Below are 27,676 nucleotides of genomic sequence, written 5' to 3' on the forward strand. Positions count from 1 at the left end.
TTTCTGGAAAGTCTGATCAGCAGGACTGGAATGGTGTCAAGGTCATGCATCTCAGGTGATTCTGATATTGGTGGCCTGTAGGCAACCCAGCAAGACATTGTGGCCCAAACACAGACAATAGGGACGTGAAATGAAGTTGAGACTGGAAATCTGCCAAGAATGAAATTGTGAAGGGATTTGAATGTCCTGGGAAGAAAAATTCTGTTGAAGAGCATTGAAGATTTTAAGAAGGAAAACTGAGATTGGAGTTTGGAAATCTGACTTTGGTAACAATGAAGATGATGAATTGCAGAGTCTAAAGACTTAGGGACAAGTGCAGACCCTTCTGCAATAGAAAGAAGGTTAGCAACGGGTGACATCAATGACGAAAGAGCAGAGGGGTGAGAGAGGCAGTGCCAACAGGACTTTAAGCAAATATGGTTTAGGGAACTCATGGGCTACATGCCTGAGTCAACAACTGGACCTGTTAGTCCAATAACACATCCCTCAGGAGGGTTGGTTCAGTAGTCCCCATTCCCCTGATTCAAGCTGTACCTGCCCCTAATTGTATCCTCACCTTTTCAAATTATAATACCTGGTTGTTTTCAGCAGATTTCTGTAAGCCTAATATATGTTATTTTATCACTTGAATGTATTCCGCTTAATCACTTACTGCCTGATTGAATTCTGCCTTCCTTTCATATTATTATCTACCTATTATTCTATAAACATGATTATCATTTCATTAAAACTCAAATTCTTCTTTCATGGTTGCCTGGGTCTTCAGCTATAACACTAAGTGATAATAGTATTTTGTTTTAAGATTGGATACATTTTTGAGGAATAGACAGGGAGCAGAGATGGTTTAATGTTATCCTATTGATGAGAATATTGAGGCACAAAGAGGAGAAACAGCTTAACTAGAGTTAGCTCACTTTAGTAGTCAATAGAGCCCCTCTCAATTATCCTGGTATTTCATTCTCAAAGTCTCAACATTATACAATTTTGGCTCTTTTTGAAAAGAAGATTAGTGAATATTTGTATGTGGAGATTTAAAAAAATCTAAATAGCAATATGAATCGATCACAGAATATTCAAGATTATGAAAAAGCAACTATAGAGAATTCTTGGTGCTTACCAAGAAGGTTTATCAAAGAAAGAATTTCACTGTTAAGTTTAGTTCAACTTTAGTGGTGTTTCTTGCTTTGAAACAGACAAACCTGCCATTTAGAAAGTAAAAGACACGGCCAATTTTCAGTCCATTTTCTGTCTTTTAAATTCCTCAGGAAAAATAGCCGAAGTTATTCTACTCTGTCACATCAACAGCATTAGACCAGAAGGGAACTTAGATTTATGGGATGATTTCATGCTTAGTGTATCTCAAAGTAGAACACAAAGTAATAAATTAAGTAGAAATTATACTTAATGTAGACCAAAGTAATCTTGGTTCTGCCAGAAAGAGCAATGAGCAAGAACATTTTCTTCTTTGAAGGATTTTACATTTTATAGAGCTCTAGTTATCTGCTCTTAATCTGATAAATTTATATCATTGTGGAAAGTTGAGACTCTTAATACTTAGTAACTTTTTGTTCATTCAAAGAGGTTATGTGGACCTGGTAACTTGTATCAGTTTGCATGACGCATTGAGTAAATCCGGTATTTATTATTCTAATAAATATTTATTTCATGTTACATATAAATATTTATTTCTCTACAATTATATATGTATGAAAAAACCTTTAACGTGTATCAGTGGAATGAAGTAATTGTTGCATGATTTATTTGACTCACTATTACCTAACAGCAGCTGGTAAATTATCAAGATGCCACCCTGGCTGTATGTATGTGAAACACATGTAGGTAACCTTGAAACAAATGGGAATAGGTGCACTCTTAAGAGTTTCATAAATAAAGTAGGGGCAGGCAGTCAAGACAGGAAAGGATGTTCACAAACTGGCAAAGTTTTGTCACTGTTAAAAATGCAGAATATACCTTGACATGGTCAGGGCAATTATTATATAGTTGTAGATATTCGTGTATTGATTTACAATTAGCCCAAGTCTACTAATTTTTTTTTTCCTTTTTTTTTTTTTTTTTTTAGTGTTTCCCTCTCCTTAACCAAATTTTAGACAGGCTTTTTATCCTGCCTTTATGCTACTGGCCTCCCTCTCCTTAGAGCATTTACTTTAAAATACTTGTAATACTTTTCTCTGCCTCTATGGGATGTATATTTTTTAAAAAGCCTTTTATTTATTTATTTATTTATTTATTTATTTATTTTTTAAATTTATTTATTATTATTAAACTTCAAGTTGTAGGGTACATGTGCACAACGTGCAGGTTTGCTACATATGTATACTTGTGCCATGTTGGTGTGCTGCACCCATCAACTCGTCATTTACATCAGGTATAACTCCCAATGCAATCCCTCCCCCCTCCCCCCTCCCCATGATAGGCCCCGGTGTGTGATGTTCCCCTTCCCGAGTCCAAGTGATCTCATTGTTCAGTTCCCGCCTATGAGTGAGAACATGCGGTGTTTGGTTTTCTGTTCTTGTGATAGTTTGCTGAGAATGATGGTTTCCAGCTGCATCCATGTCCCTACAAAGGACACAAACTCATCCTTTTTTATGGCTGCATAGTATTCCATGGTGTATATGTGCCACATTTTCTTCATCCAATCTGTCACTGATGGACATTTGGGTTGATTCCAAGTCTTTGCTATTGTGAATAGTGCTGCAATAAACATACGTGTGCATGTGTCTTTATAGCAGCATAATTTATAATCCTTTGGGTATATACCTAGTAATGGGATGGCTGGGTCATATGGTACATCTAGTTCTAGATCCTTGAGGAATCGCCATACTGTTTTCCATAATGGTTGAACTAGTTTACAATCCCACCAACAGTGTAAAAGTGTTCCTATTTCTCCACATCCTCTCCAGCACCTGTTGTTTCCTGACTTTTGAATGATCGCCATTCTAACTGGTGTGAGATGGTATCTCATTGTGGTTTTGATTTGCATTTCTCTGATGGCCAGTGATGATGAGCATTTTTTCATGTGTCTGTTGGCTGTATGAATGTCTTCTTTTGAGAAATGTCTGTTCATATCCTTTGCCCACTTTTTGATGGGGTTGTTTGTTTTTTTCTTGTAAATTTGTTTGAGTTCTTTGTAGGTTCTGGATATTAGCCCTTTGTCAGAGGAGTAGATTGCAAAAATTTTCTCCCATTCTGTAGGTTGCCTGTTCACTCTGATGGTAGTTTCTTTTGCTGTGCAGAAGCTCTTTAGTTTAATGAGATCCCATTTGTCAATTTTGGCTTTTGCTGCCGTTGCTTTTGGTGTTTTAGACATGAAGTCTTTGCCCATGCCTATGTCCTGAATGGTACTACCTAGGTTTTCCTCTAGGATTTTTATGGTATTAGGTCTAACATTTAAGTCTCTAATCCATCTTGAATTAATTTTTGTGTAAGGAGTAAGGAAAGGATCCAGTTTCAGCTTTCTACTTATGGCTAGCCAATTTTCCCAGCACCATTTATTAAATAGGGAATCCTTTCCCCATTTCTTGTTTCTCTCAGGTTTGTCAAAGATCAGATGGCTGTAGATGTGTGGTATTATTTCTGAGGACTCTGTTCTGTTCCATTGGTCTATCTCTCTGTTTTGGTACCAGTACCATGCTGTTTTGGTTACTGTAGCCTTGTAGTATAGTTTGAAGTCAGGTAGCGTGATGCCTCCAGCTTTGTTCTTTTGACTTAGGATTGTCTTGGAGATGCGGGCTCTTTTTTGGTTCCATATGAACTTTAAAGCAGTTTTTTCCAATTCTGTGAAGAAGCTCATTGGTAGCTTGATGGGGATGGCATTGAATCTATAAATTACCTTGGGCAGTATGGCCATTTTCACGATATTGATTCTTCCTATCCATGAGCATGGTATGTTCTTCCATTTGTTTGATTCCTCTTTTATTTCACTGAGCAGTGGTTTGTAGTTCTCCTTGAAGAGGTCCTTTACATCCCTTGTAAGTTGGATTCCTAGGTATTTTATTCTCTTTGAAGCAATTGTGAATGGAAGTTCATTCCTGATTTGGCTCTCTGTTTGACTGTCACTGGTGTATAAGAATGCTTGTGATTTTTGCACATTAATTTTGTATCCTGAGACTTTGCTGAAGTTGCTGATCAGCTTAAGGAGATTTTGGGCTGAGACAATGGGGTTTTCTAAATATACAATCATGTCGTCTGCAAACAGGGACAATTTGATTTTTTCTTTTCCTAACTGAATCCCCTTGATTTCTTTCTCTTGCCTGATTGCCCTAGCCAGAACTTCCAACACTATGTTGAATAGGAGTGGTAAGAGAGGGCATCCCTGTCTTGTGCCAGTTTTCAAAGGGAATTTTTCCAGTTTTTGCCCATTCAGTATGATATTGGCTGTGGGTTTGTCATAAATAGCTCTTATTATTTTGAGGTACGTTCCATCAATACCGAATTTATTGAGCGTTTTTAGCATGAAGGGCTGTTGAATTTTGTCAAAAGCCTTTTCTGCATCTATTGAGATAATGATGTGGTTCTTGTCTTTGGTTCTGTTTATATGCTGGATTATGTTTATTGATTTGCAAATGTTGAACCAGCCTTGCATCCCAGGGATGAAGCCCACTTGATCATGGTGGATAAGCTTTTTGATGTGCTGCTGAATCCGGTTTGCCAGTATTTTATTGAGGATTTTTGCATCGATGTTCATCAGGGATATTGGTCTAAAATTCTCTTTTTTTGTTGTGTCTCTGCCAGGCTTTGGTATCAGGATGATGTTGGCCTCATAAAATGAGTTAGGGAGGATTCCCTCTTTTTCTATTGATTGGAATAGTTTCAGAAGGAATGGTACCAGCTCCTCCTTGTACCTCTGGTAGAATTCAGCTGTGAATCCATCTGGTCCTGGACTTTTTTTGGTTGGTAGGCTATTAATTATTGCCTCAATTTCAGAGCCTACTATTGATCTATTCAGGGATTCAACTTCTTCCTGGTTTAGTCTTGGAAGAGTGTAAGTGTCCAGGAAATTATCCATTTCTTCTAGATTTTCCAGTTTATTTGCGTAGAGGTGTTTATAGTATTCTCTGATGGTAGTTTGTATTTCTGTGGGGTCGGTGGTGATATCCCCTTTATCATTTTTAATTGCGTCGATTTGATTCTTCTCTCTTTTCGTCTTTATTAGTCTTGCTAGTGGTCTGTCAATTTTGTTGATCTTTTCAAAAAACCAACTCCTGGATTCATTGATTTTTTGGAGGGTTTTTTGTGTCTCTATCTCCTTCAGTTCTGCTCTGATCTTAGTTATTTCTTGCCTTCTGCTAGCTTTCGAATGTGTTTGCTCTTGCTTCTCTAGTTCTTTTAATTGCGATGTTAGAGTGTCAATTTTAGATCTTTCCTGCTTTCTCTTGTGGGCATTTAGTGCTATAAATTTCCCTCTACACACTGCTTTAAATGTGTCCCAGAGATTCTGGTATGTTGTATCTTTGTTCTCATTGGTTTCAAAGAACATCTTTATTTCTGCCTTCATTTCGTTATGTACCCAGTAGTCATTCAGGAGCAGGTTGTTCAGTTTCCATGTAGTTGAGCGGTTTTGATTGAGTTTCTTAGTCCTGAGTTCTAGTTTGATTGCACTGTGGTCTGAGAGACAGTTTGTTATAATTTCTGTTCTTGTACATTTGCTGAGGAGTGCTTTACTTCCAATTACGTGGTCAATTTTGGAGTAAGTACGATGTGGTGCTGAGAAGAATGTATATTCTGTTGATTTGGGGTGGAGAGTTCTATAGATGTCTATTAGGTCTGCTTGCTGCAGAGATGAGTTCAATTCCTGGATATCCTTGTTAACTTTCTGTCTCGTTGATCTGTCTAATGTTGACAGTGGAGTGTTGAAGTCTCCCATTATTATTGTATGGGAGTCTAAGTCTCTTTGTAAGTCTCTAAGGACTTGCTTTATGAATCTGGGTGCTCCTGTATTGGGTGCATATATATTTAGGATAGTTAGCTCTTCCTGTTGAATTGATCCCTTTACCATTATGTAATGTCCTTCTTTGTTTCTTTTGATCTTTGATGGTTTAAAGTCTGTTTTATCAGAGACTAGTATTGCAACCCCCGCTTTTTTGTGTTCTCCATTTGCTTGGTAAATCTTCCTCCATCCCTTTATTTTGAGCCTATGTATGTCTCTGCGTGTGAGATGGGTCTCCTGAATACAGCAGACTGATGGGTCTTGACTCTTTATCCAGTTTGCCAGTCTGTGTCTTTTAATTGGAGCATTTAGTCCATTTACATTTAAGGTTAAGATTGTTATGTGTGAACTTGATCCTGCCATTATGATATTAACTGGTTATTTTGCTCGTTAGTTGATGCAGTTTCTTCCTAGCCTTGATGGTCTTTACATTTTGGCATGGTTTTGCAATGGCTGGTACCGGTTGTTCCTTTCCATGTTTAGTGCTTCCTTCAGGGTCTCTTGTAAGGCAGGCCTAGTGGTGACAAAATCTCTAAGCATTTGCTTATCTGTAAAGGATTTTATTTCTCCTTCACTTATGAAACTTAGTTTGGCTGGATATAAAATTCTGGGTTTAAAATTCTTTTCTTTAAGAATGTTGAATATTGGCCCCCACTCTCTTCTGGCTTGAAGAGTTTCTGCCGAGAGATCTGCTGTTAGTCTGATGGGCTTCCCTTTGTGGGTAACCCGACCTTTCTCTCTGGCTGCCCTTAAGATTTTTTCCTTCATTTCAACTTTGGTGAATCTGGCAATTATGTGTCTTGGAGTTGCTCTTCTCGAGGAGTATCTTTGTGGCGTTCTCTGTATTTCCTGGATTTGAATGTTGGCCTGCCCTACTAGGTTGGGGAAGTTCTCCTGGATGATATCCTGAAGAGTGTTTTCCAACTTGGTTCCATTTTCCCCCTCACTTTCAGGCACCCCAATCAGACGTAGATTTGGTCTTTTTACATAATCCCATACTTCTTGCAGGCTTTGTTCATTTCTTTTTCTTCTTTTTTCCTTTGGTTTCTCTTCTCGCTTCATTTCATTCATTTGATCCTCAATCGCTGACATTCTTTCTTCCAGTTGATCGAGTCGGTTACTGAAGCTTGTACATTTGTCATGTATTTCTCGTGCCATGGTTTTCGTCTCTTTCATTTCGTTTGTGAGCTTCTCTGCATTAATTACTCTAGCCATCAATTCTTCCACTTTTTTTTCAAGATTTTTAGTTTCTTTGCACTGGGTACGTAATTCCTCCTTTAGCTCTGAGAAATTTGATGGACTGAAGCCTTCTTCTCTCATCTCGTCGAAGTCATTCTCCGTCCAGCTTTGATCCGTTGCTGGCGATGAGCTGCGCTCCTTTGCCGGGGGAGATGTGCTCTTATTTTTTGAATTTCCAGCTTTTCTGCCCTGCTTTTTCCCCATCTTTGTGGTTTTATCTGCCTCTGGTCTTTGATGATGGTGATGTACTGATGGGGTTTTGGTGTAGGAGTCCTTCCTGTTTGATAGCTTTCCTTCTAATAGTCAGGATCCTCAGCTGTAGGTTGTAGCTGTAGGAGATTGCTTGAGGTCCACTCCAGACCCTGTTTGCCTGGGTATCAGCAGCAGAGGCTGCAGAAGATAGAATATTTCTGAACAGCGAGTGTACCTGTCTGATTCTTGCTTTGGAAGCTTCCTCTCAGGGGTGTACTCCACCCTGTGAGGTGTGGGGTGTCAGACTGCCCCTAGTGGGGGATGTCTCCCAGTTAGGCTACTCAGGGGTCAGGGACCCACTTGAGCAGGGAGTCTGTCCCTTCTCAGATCTCAACCTCCGTGTTGGGAGATCCACTGCTCTCTTCAAAGCTGTCAGACAGAGTCGTTTGCATCTGTTTGCGTCTGCAGAGCTGCTGCGTTTGTTATTGTTTACTGTGCCCTGTCCCCAGAGGTGGAGTCTACAGAGACAGGCAGGTTTCCTTGAGCTGCTGTGAGCTCCACCCAGTTCGAGCTTCCCAGCAGCTTTGTTTACCTACTTAAGCCTCAGCAATGGCGGGCGCCCCTCCCCCAGCCTCGCTGCTGCCTTGCCGGTAGATCACAGACTGCTGTGCTAGCAATGAGGGAGGCTCCGTGGGTGTGGGACCCTCTCGGCCAGGTGTGGGATATGATCTCCTGGTGTGCCTGTTTGCTTAAAGCGCAGTATTGGGATGGGAGTTATCCGATTTTCCAGGTGTTGTGTGTCTCAGTTCCCCTGGCTAGGAAAAGGGATTCCCTTCCCCCTTGCGCTTTCCAGGTGAGGCAATGCCTCGCCCTGCTTCAGCTCTCGCTGGTCGGGCTGCAGCAGCTGACCAGCACTGATCGTCTGGCACTCCCCAGTGAGATGAACCCAGTACCTCAGTTGAAAATGCAGAAATCACCGGTCTTCTGTGTCGCTCGCGCTGGGAGTTGGAGACTGGAGCTGTTCCTATTCGGCCATCTTGCCTAGCTGCCCTTAAAAAAACTCTACTAATTTTTGACCACCCAATCAAGGCCTCTCTGACACAATTATAGTCCACAGAGAACACTTTGCTGTGTCCTGAATGATTTCACAATTTTATATGACAATCCCATGAATTAGATATTACCATCAGTCCCTTTCATGTGAGGAGTTCGAGGCTCAGAGAGATTAACAGATACACTTAAGAAACCACAGTTCATAAGCAATGGACTTAGACTAGAGCCTGGGCTTCTGACACCTGTGCTGCCTCCGAAGACCTTGTTTCTCATGAATGCTCTTTAAATATTTTGACTTACCTAGTGATATAGTTTGGATGTTGTCCCCTTTAAATCTCATGTTAAGATGTAATCCCCAATGTTGCTGGTGGGGTCTGGTGAGAGGTGTTTGGGCCATGGGGGAGGATCCCTTATGGCTTGATGCTGTCCTTACAATAGTGAGTGAGTTCTCATGACATCTGGTTGTTTGAAAGTGTGTGGCATCTTCCTCCTCACTGTCTTGCTCCAACTCTCACCGTGTGAGAGGCCTGCTCCTCCTTGGTTTTCTGCCATGATTGAAAGCTTCCTGAGGCCTCCCCAGAAGCTGAACAGATGCCAGCACCATTCTTCTTATACAGCCTGCAGAACTGTGAGCCAATTAAACCTCTTTTCTTTATCATTTACCCAGTCTCAGGTATTTCTTTTTCTTTTTTCTTTTCTTTTTTTTTTTTTTTTTCTGAGACAGTCTTGCTCTATCACCCAGATTGAAGTGCAGTGGCACGATCTCGGCTCACTACGACCTCTGCCTCCCAGGTTCAAGTGATTCTTGTGCCTCGGCCTCCCGAGTAACTGGGATTACAGGCGTGCACCACCACGCCTGGCTAATTTTTATATTTTTAATAGAGACGGGGTTTCACCATGTTGGCCAGGCTGATCTCAAGCTCCTGGCCTCAGGTGATCTGCCTGCCTCAGCCTCCCAGAGTGCTGGGATTACAGGCATGAGCCATTGTGACTAGCCTCAGGTATTTCTTTACAGCAATGCAAGACTGACCTAACACACTGGGGTACCAAACAAATTCTTGGCTTCAAGAGGGATATTTTATAGTATGAAAATCTTCCAATCAATTTTCTACAAATGGAGGCTGAGACAGGCAATGAATCAGAGCTAAAACCACATAATAAAGCATGTAAATCCTTTAACGATGAATAATTAAATGGTTTCTCCATGTATAATTTCAGAATTAGTTGCATGATACTTTTTAGCCAAACAGTTTAGCTGCAGACACAAAGCATCAATGAAGGAAATGAACATCATGGATGACTCAGAAAAATAATTCGTTACAATCATCTTTCCATTTTTACTGACAATAGGTTATTCAATCAACTGTTGTGGTCGTTAATACTGACATAGTGACTGACAGTTCTTTATCATCTGTGGGACTTCCTGTTTTCAGAATATTTGCAGGACTTTCCCAATACATACAAGACAACGAAGATTCTCAATTTAATTTTTTTATAAAGTCTTCAAACTACAGTTAGTTTAAGTAGCTTGTTCTGGATAATAAAGCTTCAAATTATGAAACATCCTTGAGAGAACTGAAATTGAAAAAAATTAATTAACATTTCCTGTTCAAGAGAATTTGACTGATACTATTAGAAACAGTTAGTTCTCCCAAGATTGATTCCAGGGGATATCTTTTCACTTATTGCCTATCAACTAGCCAGTGTAATTCGCATTCAGCTTTCAGCAAGTGAGTGTGAATTAGCCATAGATCCTCCACTTGTCTGATTACTTTGAGGCTTCAAATCTTATTTTATCATTTGGTCAGGTGGTAACGACCAGTTCATCTCTGTTATACATTGGCATTCTTGCAACTTGCTTTATCAATTTCTTGTGTAACCTTAAGGAGAATAGACCAGTGCCCATGAATATGGCTTCATATGCCCAGTTAATTTTGATAGCACTTTGTTCTCATGTTTCATTCCTGGAATTGTTTGTAGTGAGTTAGAGAATATAGTGCCATGTTTTATCAATACATGACAGAGAAATAATTTTTTTCAAACTGAAAAGGACCATTTGACTAATAGGTCACAGAATGGCAATTACTATAGAAGTGCAGGTTATAATGCTGATAGAAAATCATTAATAATGGCATTTGATTTAAAACTGTTACTTTCTGAAACGTTTCCCTCTATTGGCTAGTTTTCTTCAGGCAGAAACAAAAATATGTCTAGGGTGGAGGATCTACTAGGTCTAATTGCTTTAAAATTTTCCTATCTGTACCTGAGGGTGAGACTGCCTTCTTTGGGCACATTGGGAAATTTTTTCCAGGCTTCTGAGGGACAAGGTTGAATGAGTGCAATTCCCAGAAAATAGGTGAGGTTTAGTGTGCTTTTTTTTATATTTGAATGTCCTCCTATGAGGCACAGGCATTAATCACTTTTGAAGGAAATTGGTCCAAAGCACTTAATGAAAATGTTTTGCTTCTGACCAGCTCAGCCTTTGCGCCACTGGCCAAATCATGGAATTTTAGTTGCAGAACAGATTCAACTCCAGAGAAATTATATCCAGTAATAGATATGTTGTTAAACTAAAATTTAGGATGATTTCAACTCCAGGTAACAACAACAACGAAAAAAACCCCACTCAACTTGCTTTAAAAATAACAAATATATCCACTTCACACAAATTTTGGAGCTAGTTATTGCCAGCCGCAGTTAGGGCAGAGAATCAAGAACATCAGTCTTTCAATGTTGACATCATCATGCTGGCTCCCCTCACAGGTTTATGTTTGCATGACAACATTCAGAAGCAAGAAGTAGATATGCTCTCTCAAAAGTCTTACTATTAGTAAGGGAAACCTTTCCCAGAACCTTCTCAGTAGATTTATGTGAGCATAAATCACACACAAAATCAAAAGGTCAATCAAGATTGGTTTTGAGCAAGCACGAGTCATGGTGTGAGGTCCTCCTCCCTGGAAAGATGGGATCAGAGGAGTAGAATGGATACCTGGACAAAGAAAGGAGTGAACAGTGGTGTGTAGGTAACAGATCATATGTGGTAAAGATATTGATATACCTGTATAATTTTTTTAATGTCAGTTACTCAAAAAAATCAACACATCTGTGGTTTCTATTTGTCCTTATTGTTGGATCTTGAAATAATGCTTCAAAATTTTAAAACATCGTCTCATATGTATATTGTCATGTAACTGGCCTTAATTGTAGAAACTACACATGTGGGTGTGCAAAAATCTAACACTGCTTTATAATATTATAACCTTGGCACACTGTTTTAACTGGTCACAAAAAATTAACCTTTTTTTTCAGAGGTTTATGGGGAACTTTATTTTTATTATTTTTTTTATTATACTTTAAGTTCTAGGGTACATGTGCACAAAACAAAGTGAAGGTTTGTTGTATATGTATACATGTGCTGTGTTGGTGTGTTACACCCATTAGCTCATCCTTTACGTTAGGTATATCTCCTAATACTATCCCTCTCCCCTCCACTCACCCCACGACAGGCCCCAGTGTGTGATGTTCCCCTTCCTGTGTTCAAGTGTTCTCATTGTTCAATTCCCACCTATGAGTGAGAACATGTGGTGTTTGGTTTTCTGTCCTTGTGATAGTTTGCTAAGAATGATGGTTTCCAGCTTCATCCATGTCCCTACAAAGGACATGAACTAACCCTTTTTTATGGCTGCATAGTATTCCATGGGGTACATGTGCCACATTTTCTTAATCCAGTCTATCTTTGATGAACATTTGGGTTGGTTCCAAGTCTTTGCTATTGTAAATAGTGCCACAATAAACATACATGTTCATGTGTCTTTAGAGTAGCATGATTCATAATCTTTTGGGTAATACCCAGTAATGGGATCACTGGGTCAAATGATATTTCTAGTTCTAGATCCTTGAGGAATTGCCATGCTGTCTTCCACAATGGTTGAACTAGTTTACAGTTGCACAAACAGTGTAAAAGTGTTCCTATTTCTCCACATCCTCTCCAGCATCTGTTATTTCCTGACTTTTTCATGATTGTCATTGTAACTGGTGTGAGATGGTATCTCATTGTGGTTTTGGTTTGCATTTCTCTGATGGCGAGTGATGATGAGCATTTTTTCATGTGTCTGTTGGCTGCATAAATGTCTTCTTTTGAGAAGTGTCTGTTCATATCCTTCGCCCACTTTTTGATGGGGTTGTTTGTTTTTTTCTCGTAAATATGTTTGAGTTCTCTGTAGGTTCTGGATATTAGCCCTTTGTCAGATGAGTAGATGGCAAAAATTTTCTCCCATTCTGTAGGTTGCCTGTTCACTCTGATGGTAGTTTCTTTTGCTGTGCAGAAGCTCTTTAGTTTAATTAGCTCCCATTTGTCAATTTTGGCTTTTGTTGCCATCGCTTTTGGTGTTTTAGACATGAAGTCCTTGCCCATGCCTATGTCCTGAATGGTATTACCTAGGTTTTCTTCTAGGGTTTTTATGGTTTTAGGTCTAACATTTAAATCTTTAATGCATCTTGAATTAATTTTTGTATAAGGTGTAAGGAAGGGATCCAGTTTCAGCTTTCTACACATGGCTAGCCAGTTTTCTCAGCACCATTTATTAAATAGGGAATCCTTTCCCCATTTCTTATTTTTGTCAAAGATCAGATGGTTGTAGATATGTGGTATTATTTCTGAGGACTCTGTTCTGTTCCATTGGTCTATATCTCTGTTTTGGTGCCAGTACCATGCTGTTTTGGTTACTGTAGTCTTGTAGTATAGTTTAAAGTCAGGTAGCATGATGCCTCCAGCTTTGTTCTTTTGGCTTAGGATTGTCTTGGCAATGTGGGCTCTTTTCTGGTTCCATATGAACTTTAAATAGTTTTTTTCCAATTCTGTGAAGAAAGTCATTGGTAACTTGATGGGGATGGCATTTAATCTATAAATTACCTTAGGCAGTATGGCCATTTTCACAATGTTGATTCTTCCTATCCATGAGCATGGTATGTTTTTCCATTTGTTTGTGTCCTCTTCTATTTCACTTAGCAGTGGTTTGTAGTCCTCCTTGAAGTGGTCCTTCACATCCCTTGTAAGTTGTATTCCTAGGTATTTTATTCTCTTTGTAGTAATTGTGAGTGGGAATTCACTCATGATTTGGCCTTCTGTTTTTCTATTATTAGTGTATAGGAATGCTTGTTATTTTTGCACATTGATTTTGTATCCTGAGACTTTGCTGAAGTTGCTTATCAGCTTAAGGAGGTTTTGGATTGAGATTATAGGGTTTTCTAAATATACAATCATGTCATCTGCAAAAAGAGACAATTGACTTCCTCTTTTTCTTTTTTTTTTTTTGAGACAGAGTCTTGCTCTGTCACCTAGGCTGGAGTGCAGTGGTGTGATCTCGGCTCACTGCAAGCTCTGCCTCCTGGGTTCATGCCATTCTCCTGCCTCAGCCTCCCGAGTAGCTGGGACTATAGGCGCCCACCACCACACCCAGCTAATTTTTTGTGTTTTTAGTAGAGATGGGGTTTCACCATGTTAGCCAAGATGGTCTCGATCTTCTGACCTCATGATCCACCCACCTCGGCCTCCCAAAGTGCTGGGATTGCAGGCGTAAGCCACTGTGCCTGGCCTCTCTTTCTATTTTAATACCCTTTATTTCTTTCTCTTGCCTGATTGCCTTGGCCAGAACTTAGAATACTGTGTTGAATAGGAGTGATAAGAGAGGACATCTTTGTCTTGTGCCAGTTTTCAGAGGGAATGCTTCTAGCTTTTACCCATTCTGTATGATACTGGCTATGGATTTGTTATAAATAGCTCTTACTATTTTGAGATGTGTTCCATGAATACCTAGTTTATTGAGTATTTTTAGCATGAAAGTGTGTTGAATTTTATCAAAGGCCTTTTCTGCATTTATTGAGATATTCATGTGTTTTTTGTCATTGGTTCTGTTTATGTGATATATTACATTTACTGATTTGCATATGTTGAACCAGCCTTGCAACACAGGGATAAAGCCGACTTGATCATGGTGGGTTAGCGTTTTTTGATGTGCTGCTGGTTTCTGTTTGCCAGTATTTTACTGAGGATTTTGCATTGATGTTCATCAGAGATATTGGCCTGAAATTTCTTTTTTTGTTGTGTCTCTGCCAGGTTTTGGTATCAGGATGATGCTGGCCTCATAAAATGAGTTAGGAAAGAGTCTTTTTTTGTGGGGTGGGGGGGGTGGGGGGAAACAGAGTTTTGTTCTTGTTGCTCAGGCTGGATTGCAATGGCACAATCTTGGCTCACTGCAACCTCAGCCTCCCAGGTTCAAGTGATTTTCCTGCCTCAGCCTCTCGAGTAGCTGGGATTACAGGCATGTGCCACCATGCCTGGCTAATTTTGTATTTTTAGTAGAGATGGGGTTTCTCCATGTTGGTCAGGCTGGTCTCAAACTCCCAACCTCAGGTGATCCATGCACCTTGGCCTCCCAAATTGCTGAGATCAGAGGCATGAACCACCACACCTAACTGGAGTCTCTTTTTTTTTTTTTTCTATTGTTTGGTACAGTTTCAGAAGGAATGGTACCCGCTCCTCTTTGTACCTCTGGTAGAATTCAGCTGTGAATCCTTCTGGTTCTGGACTTTTTTTGGTTGGTAGGCTATTAATTACTGCCTTAATTTCAGATGTTGTTATTGGTCTATTCGGGGATTCAACTTCTTCCTGATTTAGTCTTGGGAGGGTGTATGTATCCAGGAATTTATCCATTTCTTCTAGATTTTCTAGTTTATTTGTGTAGAAGTACTTATATTATTCTCTGATGGTAGCTTGTATTTCTGTGGAATCAGTGGTGATATCCCCTTTATCATTTTTTATTGTATCTATTTGATTCTTCTCTCTTTTCTTCTTTATTAGTCTGGCTAGTGGTCTATTTTGTTAATTTTTTCAAAAAAAGAGCTCCCAGATTCAGTGATTGTTTGAAGGATTTTTCATGTCTCTATCTCCTTCAGTTCTGCTCTGATCTTGGTTATTTCTTGTCCTCTGCTGGCTTTTGAATTTGTTTGCTCTTGCTTCTCTAGTTCTTTTAATTGTGATATTAGGATGTCAATTGTAGATCCTTCTCGCTTTCTGATATGACCATTTAATGCTATAAATATCTCTCTACACGCTGCTTTAGCTTTAGCTATGTCCCACAGATTCTGCTAGGTTGTGTCTTTGCTCCCATTGGTTCTAAAGGACTTCTTTATTTCTGCCTTAATTTCTTTGTTTACCTGGTAGTCATTCAGGAGCAGGTTGTTCAGTGTCCATGTAGTTGTGTGGTTTTGAGTGAGTTTCTTAATCCGGAGTTCTAATTTTATTTCACTGTGGTCTGAGAGAATGTTTGCTATGATTTCTGTTCTGTTGCCATTGGTGAGGAGTGTTTTACTTTCAATTATGTGGTCAATTTTAGAATAAGTGCTATATGGTGCTGAGAAGAATGTATATTTTGTTGATTTGGGCTGCAGAGTTCTGTAGATGTCTATTAGGTCAACTTGGTCCAGAGTTGTGTTCAAATCCTGAATATCCTTGTTAATTTTCTGTCTCATTAATCTGTCTAATATTGACAGCAGGGTGTTAAAGTCTCCCACTATCGTTGTGTGGGAGTCTAAATCTCTTTCTAGATATCTAAAAATTTGCTTTATCTGGGTTCTCCTGTATTGGGTGCATTTATATTTAGGATAGTTAGTTCATCTTGTTGCATTGATCCCTTTACCATTATGTAATGTCCTTCTTTGTAATGCCCTTCTTTGTCTTTTTTGATCTTTGTTGATTTAAAGTCTATTTCATCAGAGACTAGGATTGTAACCCCTGTTTGTTGTTGTTGTTGTTGTTTTCCATTTGCTTGGTAAATATTCCTCCATCCCTTTATTTTGAAGCTATGTGTTGCACGTGAGATGGGTTTCCTGAATACAGCACATCAATGGGACTTGTAATTTGTAAGTCTGTGTGTTTTAATTGGGGCATTTAACCCATTTACATTTAAGGTTAGTGCTGATATGTGTGAATTTGATCCTGTCATCATGATACTAGCTGGTTATTTTGCACATTAATTAATGCAGTTTCTTCATAGTATCATTAGTCTTTATATTTTGGTATGTTTTTGCAGTGGCTGGTACTGGTTTTTCCTTTCCATATTTAGTGTTTTCTTCAAGAGCTCTTGTAAGGCAGGCATGGTTGTGACAAGATCCTTCAGCATTTGCTTGTCTGTAAAGGATTTTATTTCTCCTTTGCTTATGAAAATTAGTTTGGCTGGATATGAAATACTGGGTTGAAAATTCTTTTCTTTAAGAATGTTGAATATTAGCCCCCACTCTCTTCTGGCTTGTAGGGTTTCTGCAGAGAGATCTGCTGTTAGTCTGATCTGCTTCCCTTTGTAGGTAACCTGACTTTTCTGTTTAGCTGCCCTTAACATTTTTTCTTTTGTTTTAACCTTGGAGAATTTGATGATTATGTGTCTTGGGGTTGCTCTTCTCAAGGACTGTCTTAGTGGTGTTCTCTGTATTTCCTGAATTTGAATATGGCCTATCTTGTTAGGTTAGGGAAGTTTTCCTGGATAATATCCTGAAGTGTGTTTTCCAACTTGGTTCCATTCTCCCTGTCACTTTCAGGTACACCACTCAGTCATAGGTTTGGTCTTTTCTCCATATTTATTGGAGGATTTGTTTGTTCCTTTTCATTCTTTTTTCTCTCATCTTGTCTTCATGCTTTATTTTACTAAGTTGATCTTCAATCTCGGATATCCTTTCTTCCACTTGATCGATTTGGCTGCTGATACTTGTGTATGTTTCACAAAGTTCTCGTGCTGTGTTTTTCAACTCCATCAGGTCATTTATGTTCTTCTCTAAACTGGTTATTCTAGTTAGCAGTTCCTGTAACCTTTTATCAAGGTTCTTAGCTTCCTTGCTTTGGGTAAGAACATGTTCCTTTAGCTCAGAGGAGTTTGTTATTACCCACCTTCTGAAGCTTACTTATGTCAATTCATTAAACTCATACACTGTTCAGATTTTTTCCCCTTGCTGGAGAAGTGTTGTGATCTTTTGGAGGCAAAGAGGCATTTTTGTTTTTGGAATTTTCAGCATTTTTGCATTGTTTATTCCTCATTTTCATGGATTTAGCTACCTTTGATCTTTGATGCTGATGACCTTTGGATGGTGTTTTTGGGTAGGCATCCTTTTTGTTGATGTAGATGTTATTGCTTTCTGTTTGTTAGTTTTCCTTCCAACAGTCAGGCCCCTCTTCTGCAGGCCTGCTGGAGTTTGCTGGAGATCCACTCCAGACCCTGTTTGCCTGGTTATTGCCAGCGGAAGCTGCAAAACAGCAAAGATTGCTGCCTGCTCCTTCCTCTGGAAGCTTTGTCCCAGAGGAATACCTGCCTGTTGCCAGCCAGAGCTCTCTTGTATGAGGTGCCTGTTGACCCCTGCTGGGAGGCATCTCCCAGTCAGGAGGCATGAGGGTCAGGGACCCACTTGAGGAGGCAGTCTGTCCTTTAGTAGAACTCAAGCACTGTGCTGGGAGATTTGCTGCTCTCTTCAGAGTTGGCTGGCAGGAACATTTAAATCCACTGAAGCTGCATCCACAGCCATCCCTTCCCCCAGGTCCTCTATCCCAGAGAGATGGGAGTTTTATCTGTAAGCCTTTGACTGGGGCTGCTGCCTTTCTCTCAGAGATGCCCTGCCCAGAGAGGAGGAATCTAGAGAGGCAGTCTCACCCCAGGCACTTTGCCACACTGCAGTGAGCCCAGTCTGAACTTCCCAGCAGCTTCCTTAGTACTGTGAGGGGAAGACCACCTACTCATGCCTTGGTAATGGTGAATGCCCCTCCCCCCACCAGGCTTGATCATCCCAGGTCAACTTCAGACTGCTGTGCTGGCAGTGAGAGAGAATTTCAAGCTAGTGATTCTTAGCTTGCTGGGCTCCATGTCAGTGAGACCTGCTGACCAAGACCACTTGGCCCCCTGGCTTCAGCCCCCGTTCCCGGGGTGTGAATAGTTCTGTCTCACTGGGGTTGCAGGCACCACTGGGGTATGAAAAAAAAAAGCAAACAAGAAAACTGCAACTAGCTCTGTGTCTGCGCAAACAGCTGCCCAGTTTTGTGCTTGAAATCCAGGGCCCTGGTGATGTAGGCACATGAGGGAATCTCCTGGTCTGGGGGTTGCAAAAACTGTGGGAAAAACACGATATCTGGGCCAGATAGCACAGTCCCTCACAGCTTCCCTTGGCTACGAGAGGGAGGTCTCTGATCCCTTACACTTCCCAGGTGAGGTGATGCCCCACCCTGCTTCTGCTTGCCCTCCATGGACTGCATCCACTGTCTAACCAGTCCCAATGAGATAAACTGGGTGCCTCAGTTGGAAACGCAGAAATCACCTACCTTCTGCATTGGTCTCACTGAGAGCTGCAGACTGGAGCTGTTCGTATTCAGCCATCTTCTATTGGAACCAGACCTGGGTTGTTGTTATTCCTTCATGCTGACAAATACTGAACTGTTTTTTATCCATGCTGCTATCTATTATTGTATTCCTTCTTCCCAAGTGTGAGGTTTCTTTGGGTCTACAAACATTTATCAGCTTTTTCCACAATCCTCCAAATGGCATTTGACACAATGGATCTATCTCACATCCTTCTGGGGAAGCTTGGGAATCCTGTCTCAGAGCCCCTGCCTAGGCACACATGACATTCTATCCAATCCAATTCCTGCTTTCTATGGTGGCTCAAGGAACCCTAGGCCATCCATCTTTCATATCTCCAGAAAAAGTGGGGCACACAAATCTACTGTCTGATACCTAAACTTATCTTAGGGTTCTAATACCCCTCGCCTCCACTGGCTTAGCTAGTGGGAGAAGGATGCTCAGCCCTTTTGAGAAACCCACATTGCTAGTGTTATGGCTTCAACATAATGCTCAGAATCCTTTACAGATCTGAATTTTGAAGCTCAAAACAGAGGTGTTTTAGACCCATACACTTCTTTTGTCAAGCTATTTTCTTAGTCACAGGTTTCAAAAATCTATTTAGAAAGTTAAAAGCCTAGAGAAATTCATGTAGGAACTCTCACTTTTGCTTGACTGTGAAGAATGTTGGGATATCAGGAAACACTGTAGAAAGAGTGACAGGCAAATTATCTTCCAATTATCCTGCCACACTCAATGAACTCATGAAAGTGTTATTTTTAATAGATAAAATAGTAGTGGCTAGGAAACAGTAAGGAAATGACCTCAATTAATGAGTGACTGGTTAAGGAAAGAGAAGAACTGAGAAGAACTCAGGTTTTGCATCTTGCTCCAGGTCTCTGAAGGTCCAATTGAGAATTATGTTTGGGCCAGTCACCCGCAGTGGGCAAAGTCCACAGGCTTTTCCACTCACCCTCCATTTCTAGAAGATTTGAGGGGCTAGGGGTTACCTAGAGAGAGACTTAACTCAGGAATAAAGAGGGAATCAATTACCTTAAGTGGAAAACAGGATAAGTGCTTGTCTTCGGATTCAAGGCAGAAGTTCAGTTCCAGGCAGAAGTCCAGTTCCCGTGATATAAAATCGTGGTCTTTGCTTTGGATGTCCCATCAGATAGGCATAACAGAGAGAAACATCAGCATGTACCAGGGCCCCAACAACCTACAAGGCAGATGTAATGCAGAGTCTGAGAAGTTGGAGGAATTGGGATTGCCTAATACCCATTGTAGGTTAGGCTTAGTGCTGGAAATGACATTGAGCAGAACAAGTTGGTAAAAATGATGTTGCCCCAATTATGCAGAGAAGAATGGGTGTTGATCACTTAGGGTCTGACGTGAACCAGATGACACACTCAGTGGAGTAAGTGAAGAGAGCTTAATGAAGACATGATTTACAAAGGTGCAGATAGAGTTAAAGGAAATTAATGGAGGATAGTGATGCACATCACAGGTAATAAATAAATACATAAGCCAGGGAATATTACTACTCCTAGGCCTGAAAGGGCCTGAATAGAGAGCAACTTTAGGAGAAGATCACTCAATATGAGCTCTGGGCTTTGGCCATGGAACAGAGCCATTTGTTAATCTTTGATCCAGTAGGGAGGGAGCTCAAGGAATAGATACTTCAATTTCTCTATCCCCAAACTATGATCTCCTGCTGGTACCTCCTGTTGGCTAAACATGAAGCCAGAGAGCAAGAAGCTCAGCTAAAGTGCTTCCGAGAGTAGTGTCCAGGCACAGCAGAGAGGGATAATGGCTGGGTCTGAAGGGGCAAACAGCAAATGGCCAGAACAGGCACAGGTCCTGGGAACCAGGGAGGAGTGCGTGCGTGTGCGTGTGTGTGTGTGTGTGTGTGTGTGTGTGTGCATGTACGTGTATGTGTATGTATTCCTTCTCAAAATTGCTCTCATTTGCATTACTAAATTTTATTTTTATAATCTTTGAGAGCTATTGCAAAGCTTTTGTATCCAAGATACTTTTTTTCTGTATTTTCAGAAGTTCTGATCTTTGTAACTAGATTTGTATAGAATGTAGATAGAGTCTTTAAAATAAATCAAGCCTTGGTTGCAGAAAACTAGTGAATATTATTTCTCTACTTAGAGTTCCCAAAATTAGTCTTTGTTACCTTCTTTGAGTGTGTTGATATTTTGCCTCTATCAATAAGTCAAAGTCATTGATAAAATATATTTTAAGATAATGAAACCAGATGAAACTGTGCTTTCCAATATACAAGACTGGAGACTTAAGCAGTTGTTTTATCCAACTTGAGCCCCACTTTGGGACACATTGACTTGCTTCTGGTACTTCATCTATCAGGAGGGCAATAAAGATCTGATATAAGTGGGAGTGTGCAGAACTAGACATTGACCTCCCTTTGCAAAAGAATGTTACCTCAAGGGAAACTGATCATGAGAGGGAAATTAAATCTTCTAGTTAAATCATGAATTTACAGCGAGGAAATTCTATTTTTCCCTGAATAGGCTCAGGAATCTTGTGTGACTTTGAAGACAAAGACACACCATGTACTGTGAAGGTCAGTTAGTGAATTAAACGACAAAGAAGAAGTTGCCAAAAGAAGTAGATAACAAAACAAATGAAAAATAATTTATAGAAAATAAGTAAAGTGCTATTAATGGCAGTAGTCTACATTTTATACCTGCCTAAACCAGGATTAGAACAAGTGTGAGACACAGCAGTAGGTGGAGGATTGGAGTGAAGGACAGAAGTGCTCATTTCAGGAGCTGAGGCCTCATTAGTGTGGGAGATGGCACTGATGAGCAGAATTGAGATAGGGACAGGCACATCATTGCTCTGTGATAGTGAGCAGTTTATGTCCCTTCCCTGGTCCTATTGATAAAAGGGCCTGAAGGGGTAAGAATGGAAAGTAGCTTCAGGAGGGGATCATGCCATATGAGTTATGGCTGATGTAATGATAACATCTGCCTCATTCACAACAGTAAAAGAAATGCTAACGTTCGAGGGTTCCATCTGCAAGACAGCATAATTCAGTCTGTTAATTTTTTATGTTTGGAGGAACTTTTTTACAGGTATGGAGGAAAGGTAGAAAATGTTTTCTTGTGAATTTCATAGATAAATTTCTAGGAGTGTTGTGAACATTGCTTCACTTAGAGGGATTGACTTGGGCGTAATTAAAGACTGGTTAGGTAAAACGGTATTTATTACTATCAGCTACACCCCAGGAATTAGCAGTGAGTATAGTAATGAATAATTTGAACAATTGGTTTGACAGATAGTGAGACAGGGCAATACTGTGTCGTTTCTTTAGAGAGAAAAACAGAATAGAGTCCAGTTAGATAGTTGCACCATGACTCAGTAAGCCTGTAGCATAGACAGAGTGTGAATATTACAGATGCATCACACCAAGTGGAAGGCAGGAAGAGAGACATAGAAGACTTTAACACGTAACTTGGCTTTCCGAATGACTCAATTTTCTGATCCTACGCATGATCCTCCATCGTCAACTTCAACTCTCTTCTTACCTGCATGTGTTTTTTTAATGTAAACTTTGGCTGGCCCTACTGGTCTATTAATTGAGATTTAGCTGGGGAGAGTATGAACAGGAATTATATTAAAGACTGATTTGATTTAGGTTTTCCTCTTTAAATTATTATTTTGGGGTGCCTTTAGCATACTGTGTGGCATCCTAGACACTGGAGGGTCAGTGCAAGTATCTCTGCCTTTGTCTGTTAAGATCAGCCAACATACTGGAAAAACATCACCTATGGCTCCCATGAGTACTCATGGCTTAGGGTTCAGGTCTTTGGATGGTAAGTCTGGTGGTGTGAGGCAGCTTATCAGCTTCTATGTGCTATTTATGTCCTAGAATTGGGAAATTTTGTGCAGAATTGAAATGATTTCTTCTATTCATGAAATCTTTTTATTATGACATAGAAGTCTTTATTTGCATTTAAAATTTACCTTTGAGGTTTTTGTTTGTTTGTTTTGTTTTGTTTTGTTTTTAGACAGAGGTCTCACTCTGTCACCCAGGCTGGAGTGCAGTGGTGCTATCTCAGCTCACTGCAACCTCTGCCTCCCAGGTTCAAGCCATTCTCATGCCTCAGCCTCCCGAGTAGCTGGGATTACACACCAGGCTAATTTCTGTATTTTTAGTAGAGATGTGGTCTCGCCATATTGGCCAGGCTGGTCTTGAACTCCTGGATTCAAGTGATCCACCTGCCTGGGTCTCCCAAAGTGCTGGAATTACAGGTGTGAGCCACCATGCCCAGCCACCGTTGAGACTGCTAAAAGAAAACTGGACCATATCAGTTTAGTCTTCCAAAGCTTAGAACCCTGAGGGGGGGAAAAAAAAAAAAGGCAAAGTGAGAGAAACCACAGAAAATATCCTCAGATGACTCTTGAACCAGCAGTTCTTGGGTCTCATAGGCCATCAGTTCAAGGACAACACTCTGTCCATTAATATTTTCTTCAGAATTCTAGCATCCTTAAAGATGCTGCCTTTAAGATCATATCATTCTTGAAATTCCCTTCTTCAGTGAAACCCTTCCTTGTCACTCTAGAGAGAAGATACATCTCCTTTTTCCTAAATAATTTAAAACTCAATTCTTTTGCCAGTTGTTGGATACTGACCCTATGTTTCCTTGACCTTTTTGAATACCAATGTCCACCTTTCAACTGGAAGCCCCTGGAGGTAAAGATGATACCATATATGTTGGAATTCCCCATCATTCATAGTATGTTCTTGATAAGTATATGTTTAAATAACTGATTTCTTAAAAGTACATGTTTGACTTTTTATTCATTTGGTCAAAAAGTTTTTTAGTGCCCTTTCCATTAACAACATACTTCATGAAATGATTGATACTGTCAAGGTGTATCAACTGGGGATCAATAACTCTGAGCATCCACCTGTGGGCTTAGTGGTAAGATCAGAAATGGTAGCTTAATTTTTAAGTAATAAGTTAACTTTTTATTAAAGCATAACTATTAGGAATACACTCTGGACTGGTTAGTTTTCTTCCTGACTGGCTTTTCCCTGTGCTCACATTCAGGCAGTGACCCTCAATACCAAAGAAATTTGTCACACAAGAGAGTTTTATTGCTTCTCACCCGGGCAGTCAAAATTCCTTGCCAAATATTAAAGCTGTAAATACTAATGGATTGTGTAGATGTGCTTTTGGAATTCAAAATTGAAGCATATACTATATTTGTAGGAAAATACATGGAATGCAAAGTTCCAGGCCTTCTGTTTTTCCAGTACCTAGTAGAAAGAACTGGATAGAGTGGGCTCATGATGAGCGCTCCTAAAATATGATAGTCCACCTGGATGCGTTAGAGTGATTTGGGTATTCTTTGTTCATTCCTCCAGTGTGCATTTGACAAGTAAACGATTTTATAACCCTCAAATTACTTCTTCCTCCTTTCCACTGGTCTGCTGGTTCATAAAATGCAAACCAGTGGAATCATGCTTCCCAGTTGATTAAATAATGTTCCCAAAATATCTGGGTGAAAATACATATGACTTACACATGCACACACACACGCACCAGCACACACCCATAGACACACACACACCCACAGACACGCACAACTGAACTTCTGCCTACAACCTGAGGTCAAGCCCTTATCTTGTTCCTCACTTGTAGTAAGTTGATTGCTTCTTGATATGTAAGTTGAGTCTCTCTTGATAACTTACCTGGCCCCTCATATTTACTAGGACTAGAGAAATCTGCCTCATTTTGCCAATCGTGTCCATCACTTCTAGCCCCCTTGTTCTCTAATGGTATGTAAGGATCGAAGTACTAGATTTGTTTATGCTTTTGTCTTTGCCCACTAATTGATTGCCTGTGTAGATTTCTAACTACCAGTGGCTACAAGACCACCCTGTCTATTAATATGTTCCATTTTCCTTTTAGGAATTCCTTCTGCTTCCATTCTCACCTTGAGAAATTGCATGGAACCTCCCTGATGCTGAGTCTTTGCCTGAGATTAATCACCTTTGGGCTGTGGGCAACTCTCTGGACACCATGTTCTGGCAGCCTGGTTTCAGTCCCCTGTGCCCACCTTAATATAGACCACCCATTTTCACTGTGGCTACCTTCTACTGTGTGTAAGGTGCATTCTTCCTTTCAAGGCATTTTACTTAAACTTTTAAAGACCCTGCCCCTCCCTCAATTGGAGATGCTCAAAGGGCACTTGCCCATTAATTGCTAGGTGTTTCCCCCCTCCCCCCTTGCCCTATGTAAGCTGGTCCAGAACAGAGCAAATATTTTAGACACTTCAAAAAAGAAGGCCCAGAATGAATGGCTCTGAATAATGAGCACAGAGAAGACGTGATGTGAGGCAGACTTTTTTAAGTGAAATGTTATGTATGAAGTAACACTTCAGCCTCCCACTCCTTCCTCCATCATCTCACAAAATCTTTCATAAAATGTCCATTTCTCAGTAGTGCACTGAGGAAGTAGAGCTATCTGCCGTGTGCTTGAAGCTTCCTACTTTGAGGTGTTGTGGGGTGAAAGCAAACGTTTCCTGTGAGGTCCATGCCATATGGATTAGCATTTCTTTTCCAAACCAAGGAAGACAGAAAACAGCTTTTCTTCCAATGTGTCTTTAATTATCTGCCTACTTTCATGGAGAAAACATTTTTTAGCCTGAGAATTGTTGATTAAATTTCTTAGTTCCAGAACTCTATGTTTATAGCAAAAACAATAAGACAACCTACAAAAATATCAAAGCACTGATTAGCTAGTTGTTTTGCTAGCTGCTTTTGTTTATTTGTTTAAGGGAACAATTGTTTTGGAATCAGGAAGACACAACTAAATTGTCTGCATACCTTGGGTATGCCAGAGGGAGTAGACCGAGGCAACAGGGACTGTTTCCCCTTGGTTACGCTCCATCACTGCAAGTACTCTTGTCTCACAACAAAAGATTTTTAAGGCAAGATTGGTAGTAGGAGATTTAAGTTATGATGTAATTTGGAAAGAAAGCATTTGGCATTTCAAGGTTTCATGCCTTTCTTGGAGTGCATGCAAGTGTTAAAGAAATGAGAAATCAGACTTTATCAGAAATTTGGAAAAATTGGGACAGCACATTTTCTAAAACTAAACTCTGGATTTATTTCATGGGAATCAGAGCTACAGAAAAATAAATAAAAAAATTCTGGCTTTTCATTTCTCAATTGATATTAAGATAAAATTCAAAAATCTTACAAGACTTTCTATGATCTTGCTCCTGATTCCTCTCTGAGTGCCTCTCCATCCTTGTTCTCCTGCTAAATCTCTGGCCTCCAGCCACAATGCTATCCTTAAAGTGTCACAGACAAGCCAAGCATGCTCCTGGCCCAAGGTCTTTGCATTTGCTTCTCCCTTTAGGGAAATATGTTCATATATGATTATCCCCCTTACCTCACTTCAGTTAGGTCTCTCCTCAAATAGTAACTCATTGGAAAACATTCCTTCTACTCTAGGTAATTCAGCAGGTTCCAGGACTTTTTTTATTTTTTAACTCATCTACGTTCTTATAAGTCACCATTATCTGACCTTGTATTTAGTAACTATTTACTTTCTATTGTTTATTTTCTCTATTAAGAGACAATAACTTTATCTTGCTCAGTTTATTTTACTCCCAACTTCTAAGAAAATGCCTTAAACAGGTAAGTGCTCAATAAATATTTGTGGATTAAAAGAATGAAAGAATGACTGACTATAACCCTGTTTGTAAATAAATCTTTCAGTTTTCAAATTATTTTATTCCAAGATCAGCAATGAAGATATTGCTCTCAGTAAAATTTGTATTCACCACCATACTATGTACGTGTTGACCTCAGAAAGTGAAAGCTGCCACCATTTAGGTTTGGGAGATAGAATAGATTCCCAACATTGCCTAAAAGATACTAGATGGCAGTAAGTTTGTTTACAGGCCCACAATAACCAGTTTACCCACAAATGAACCTGAAATTTACACATTTTATATTCTAAAATGTAACACATCACTTCCTTTACAAATAGATTAGTCTTTTCTTATAAATAACATAAAATGCATGGAAACCTAACAATCCATCTTTCTGAAACTGATTCATAAATATGCCTATTTTTAAATAATAGCTAAAATTGACCCTTTTAAAATATAAAACAGCCATTTATAGTAAAATTAGAGTTGTACAATCATAACCACAACCTAATCTTAGAACATTTTCATCACACCAAAAGGAAACCCTATACCTATTAGCACTCACTCCTCATCTCCCTCTGATAATTACTCATCTATTTTCTGTCTGTACAGACTTGCCTATTTTGGACATTCTATATAAATATATGGGCTCTTAGGATGACTTCTTTCACTAAGCATAAAATTTTAAAGATTTGTCTAAATTGTAGGATCTATCAGTCTTCATTCCTGTTTTATTGATGAATAATATCACATTGTGTGGGTATAGTATATTTTGACTTTCTATTCATCAGTTGGTAGACATTTCAGCTGCTTCCACCATTTGGCTCTTGTGAATAATGCTGCAGGAACATTCATGTACACACCTTTTTGCAGATATATGCTTTCCATTCTCTTGGGTACATACTTAGCAGTGAAATTTCTGGAACATATAGGTAACAATATTTAACATTGTGAGAAACTGCCAGAATGTTTCCATAGTGGCTTTACCACATTATATTCCCACAGAAATGTATGAGGATTCCAATTTCTTCACATCCTTGCCAACACTTGTTTTTTGAATTCTAGTCATCCAAGGGGGTGTGAAATAGTATCTCATTGTGGTTTTGATTTGCATTCCCCTAATGAATAATAATGTTGCACGTCTCATCATATACTTATGGGCCATTTGTAT

Source organism: Chlorocebus sabaeus, chromosome 8 (assembly GCF_047675955.1).
Source record: "Chlorocebus sabaeus isolate Y175 chromosome 8, mChlSab1.0.hap1, whole genome shotgun sequence".
Lineage (NCBI taxonomy): Eukaryota > Metazoa > Chordata > Mammalia > Primates > Cercopithecidae > Chlorocebus > Chlorocebus sabaeus.